Source organism: Megalopta genalis, unplaced genomic scaffold, assembly GCF_051020955.1.
Source record: "Megalopta genalis isolate 19385.01 unplaced genomic scaffold, iyMegGena1_principal scaffold0287, whole genome shotgun sequence".
NCBI classification, from domain to species: Eukaryota; Metazoa; Arthropoda; class Insecta; order Hymenoptera; family Halictidae; genus Megalopta; species Megalopta genalis.
In genome coordinates this window covers 62,501-67,500 of record NW_027476356.1, presented here as the reverse complement: position 1 = coordinate 67,500, position 5,000 = coordinate 62,501, and the positions used below count along the sequence as shown (strand labels likewise).

Below are 5,000 nucleotides of genomic sequence, written 5' to 3'. Positions count from 1 at the left end.
CGCGCAGGATACACCGCACCGTGACCATGAACTCCCCATAAATGTCCTCGGTGACGAGGGCGGAGAGGGTCGGCGGCCACTCAATCCCGAGGGCCGCGCAGCGCTCCCGCAGGCCCATCCTCTCCCCCGCGTGCTGCGGGCAGTCCAGCAGGGTGTGAAGCGGGTCCTCCGAGTCGAAGCCGCATCTGCAGGCCGGAGACGGGGCGATGCCAAGGTAATGAAGCTTGGCCGCGAAGTCACCATGTCCCGTCAGGAACTGGGAGGCGTAATGGTTGGGTTTAACCCACCAGGCCCCCAGCCTCGCCTCCACGTTTGGGAAGACACTAAAGGTGTGCCTTCCCTTGGTACTCCCGGTCCATCTCGCCTGCCACTCCTCCAGGAGAGCCCCCCTGATGGCCTCCAGCGCATCCCCCCCCGCGTCCGGGTCAACCGCCACCGTGGGCACCACTGAGGCCGTGTCCAAACCGCGCCGCAGCCTGTACCTGCAATCGGCCTCCTTGATTTTCAGGTCGATGGGGGGGACGCCCAGCAGAACCGGAAGCGCGTCCGTCGACACAGTCCTGTATGCCGAAGCCATCCTGAGCAGAACGAGTCGTTGGGCCCTGGCCAACTCCATCCTGTCCCTCACGGTGAGAAGGTCCCTCCACGCCGCGGCCGCGTACGTCGCGATGGGGACGAAGAGACCCCGGTAGAGGGTGAGCGTGCACCTGAGTTTAAGGCCCCAGTCCCGCCTGGCCACGGCAAGCAAGGCGCCGAATTTTTCCATAGTCTTGGTCCTAATAGCCCTGGCGTGTGTGGCGACCCTCAGACGCTCGTCGAAATGCACGCCGAGGTACCGGACGGACCTGACCATGCGCACCTGCTTTCCCCCGACCCTGATGGTCGGCGGCCTCCTGACATCCAGCGAACCCCTGAACAGAATCATCTCGGACTTGCCGGGGGACAGCGCGAGTTTCTCCCTTGTGCACCACTCCTCGATGGTGGTCGCGATCGCCTGACCGGCACGCTCAAGGTGGGCGCGGCTGTCCCCGTCGACTATGACCAGCAGGTCATCAGCATACGCCACGAACCCGGTCCCGGCGCTCCGCAGCTCCCGGAGCAGGTCATCGAAGACCAGGTTCCATAGTCCCGGTCCCAGGATTGAGCCCTGGGGGCATCCCTTAGTGGCCGCCTTGCTGACCCGCTCGTGCCTGCCGATGAGAACCGCCGAGCGGTCCCGGAGGTAGTCCGCAAGCACCGCATAAAGGTTCCGCGGGCAGGACCTGACCCTGAGGTGGTGCAGGACACTGGGCCACCAGACATTGTCAAAGGCCCCCCTGATGTCGAAGAGGAGCGCCAGGACATACTTCCGACCCGAGGCAGCGACCAGCCCTCTCATTCCCAGTATGGCGTCCGTCGTCGACCTCCCGGCCCTGAATCCGTACTGGTCCGCACTCGCGTGTAGGGGGTCCAGCAGCACAGGCTCGAGCCTCTTAAGGAGGAGCCTCTCGAAGCACTTCCCCAGCACCGGCAGGAGGCAAATCGGCCGATACGACGCCGGGTCACCAGCGTCCCTGCCAGGTCCCTTTAGGAGGGCGCGAATGGAGCCGATCTTCCACTGCTCGGGGAAGACTCCGCGCCGGAGGCACGCGTTGTAAACCTCCAGGAGGTCACCGCGAATGATCTCGTACGAAGCCTTGAGGACCTCCACCTCAATACCATCGATGCCGGGAGCCTTACCGTTCCTCATGCCCGAGACCGCGACCCAAAGCTCCCCCTCCGTGAACGGGGGCGTGTCCGGCGCTGTTGCAGGGGCGAGCACCTCGGCGCGCCGGTGCTCCTGCTCCCGAGTGGTGTCCGGGGTGTCGTCCGGCACGAGGGCGTCAAGGAGGGCCCTCGCGGCAGCTCCCCATGTTGGGGCGACGTCTGTCGCGCCCGTGGTTGCCAGGGCCATGTCCGGGGTGAACCTCCTCGTGCAAAGCTTGTAAACCACGCCCCAGGGGTCGCGGTTCCCAGCGTCGGTGACGAAAGACCGCCAGCTTGCCTTTTTCGCCTCGTGGACCGAGTCCTGGTACGAGCGCCTAACCCGCAGGTAGGTCGCTCTCTTCTCGGACCTCAGGTCCGGGTTGGTCTCCCGCTGGTAACGCTTTCTGGCCGAGTACGTGGCCCTCTTCGCTCTGTTGAGCTCGGGGGTCCACCAAGGGGCGGTTCTTGCACGAAGCGTCTTGGTCCTCATCACGGCCCTGCATGCTGCGATCACCAGGTCCTGTATCGCACGGACGGCCCGCGCAATTCCAAGGTCGGTGCTCAGCCGTCCAGTTAGGTCCAGGCCCCTCCTCAGCTCAGCCAGGGCGCCCCGATAGCGCTTCCAGTCGGCGGCGGCGACGTTGAACCTCCCGTCCCGCCCGCGGCTCGGGACGATCTCGTCAGGTCCCAGACGTAGTAGGATGACAGCGTGGTCGCTGGCAGTCCATCCCTCCCTGACGCCCCAGTCCCTGACCATCGGAAGGACCCCGCCCGAGGCGAGCGTGACGTCAATATTTGAGGCGCCCCTGTGGGACCTGTAGGTAGGCGGGGCACCAGGCTCGTTCAGGACCGTTAGGCCCCACTGTGCGATCCTCTCCTCGAGAAGCTCGCCCCTCTCGTCAGTCCGGTGCGGTGGATGTTCCTGGGAGTGCCAGAGGGCGGACTTGGCGTTCACGTCGGCCCCCAGAACCAATTTCTGTCCCGGAAGCCGGGCTACCAGTCTGTCCACTCTCTCCAGGTACGGGACCACGCTGTCCGAGCACTGGAAGTAGGCCGAGGCCACGTACAGGCGGCCAAAGGGGCCGGTGATCTCCGCACAGACACAGTGCTCGTCACTGAGGTGCGCAATCTTGAGCGCCGCTATGTTGGGGTTACGCACAACGACAGCTGCCATGGCCCTCGCTCCGTCCCTCGCCCCGGTGATGATCGTGGCTGAGGAGTTAATGCCCACGAGTCTTCCCCTGACGCAGTAGGGCTCCTGTGCCAGGAGGATGTCGATGCGCCTGTCCGCCATCAGTTTGTCGACCTCCAGCGACACTAGACGCGAGCACCTCATGTTATGTTGCATGATCGTGATGCCCGGGATGCTTTTGGTGTGGGGCTTAATAACCATAATCCGTGCGTGTGAGCGACAGATTTATGGCTGTGATGTATGCAGGGCAGTCTTTGCTCGTGACACAGTGTGTGGAGCTCTTTCCTGCCCTTGAGCAGTTGGCGCAGGTGGCCTGCCTGTCCTTATTCGGGCACTCCTTGAAATTGTGCCCCGCTTCGGCGCAGTGGCCGCAGACCTCCCTTTCTGCCCTGCAGAATTTAGCTGGGTGTCCGAAGCCCTGACACTTGTAGCATCTCGTAACAGTGAGGTGGTCCTGGACTCGACAGCAGCTCCAGCCGATGTAAAGCCTCTCCTTGGGCACCAGGAGGTCGCGGGCGCGTCTGGAGACTTCAAACACCAGGTTGCACCTATCTCTGGCCTTGTCTCCACTCTTGAACACCAGGCTCATCTCCCTCTTGACCACGGCGGCCTCTTCCTTCCCGAGGTTTTGATCGGCTACGTCCGCGATGATTTCCTTGTCGTCTTGGGTCCGGGGAACGTCGAAGATGATGATCCTGGGGCTCCTCTTCGGCGCAGGGGCCACGACCAGTCCAGCGGCCCGGAGCTTGTCGTCGGCCATGAGAGTGGCGACATCAGACCTATTGGCCGTGACCAGGGCGACGCCGGAGCCCTGGGTCTTCCGGACTCCCTTGATCCGGAGGCCATGGGACCTTGGGGACACCAGTTGGAAGACGGCCTCTTTGGTCTTGTCGCTGTCGTCGTACTTCGTCTGGTCCGTCGGTGTTATGATTACGACATTCGGCGGGTCCTGCTTTTGGGTTGACCTCGCGGCAATCGCCGACTTGACCCCAACCCGCTCCGCGTACGTGGGGGGCTTCCTTGTGGTGGCGGCAGCGGCGACGGCGACGGCGGCGGCTTGCTCCTGGAGGGCCTGGCAGGAGCGCGAGTGCGCCTTTGTCTGCATCTCGGCTTCATCAAGGCATCCCTCCAGCTTACTGGAATACACAAGCGTTTTTACCAGGTAGTCGTGCAACTTGGTAGCCTGCGTGCACAGGGCATGCACCACGGAGGGCGGGATCTCGTTCTGCGGCAACGTGATGGTCTGTATGAGCTGCCGGTACGCCTTGGCCGCGCTTGCCCTGAACGCGACGACATTGGTGTCCTCCTCTGACGCTTTGTCCGGCGAACGATCCGGTGTCTGGACCTGGGTCGGTTGTTTGTCCTTCCTTTTCTTCTTTGTCTTCTTCCGGGTGGTCTCCATTGGCGGCCGGAAGGTCTGGTCGGAGGTGACAACGGTCTCGGAGTCAGTGTCCGAGAGTACCCTCTTCTTCATGCGGCGACCGTCTCCCGAAGAGGCAACCTCCATGTCGGGGCTAGTACACCGCCCTCACCGTTGGGAAAAAAAAAAAAAAAAAAAAAAAAAAAAAAAAAAAAAAAAAAAAAAAAAAAAAAAAAAAAAAAATTATTAATTAAAATTATTTATAAAAAAAAAATTGTCCAAAAGTTGTTAAAAATTGTTTAAAATTGTTTAAACAAATTGTTTAAACAATTATTTAAACAATTGCCCGGATGCTGTTTGTTGTTGTCCCTTCACTTTCGAATTTCGCGCAAAAAAAGTTATTAAATTATTTATAAAATTGTCCAAAAGTTGTTAAAAATTGTTTACAATTGTCCGAACAAATCGTTCAAACAATTGTTTAAACAATTGCCCGGATACTGATTGTTGTTGTCCATTCACTTTCGAATTTCGCGCACTGATGTTCGTCTAAGTCCGTGGCGGAAACTCGATGAGTTATTTCGGCCCGGGGAGTTCACTGTCGCCAAGCCTAGTAAAATTTACGAGGTTGGCAGCAGCGGTGATGCTCTCTGTAGACTGGAAACTCCAAGCTTGTTACGGCCCGGCGACAGCCAATCAGAATGCTCAACACCGCGACTGCAGCGC

At 60.1% G+C, this 5,000-nt stretch overlaps 1 pseudogene; it reads right to left on the bottom strand.

The window, feature by feature from the left end:
• Positions 1 to 5,000, bottom strand: part of LOC143263013 (large subunit ribosomal RNA) — a 10,290-nt pseudogene that overhangs the window by 1,891 nt on the left and 3,399 nt on the right.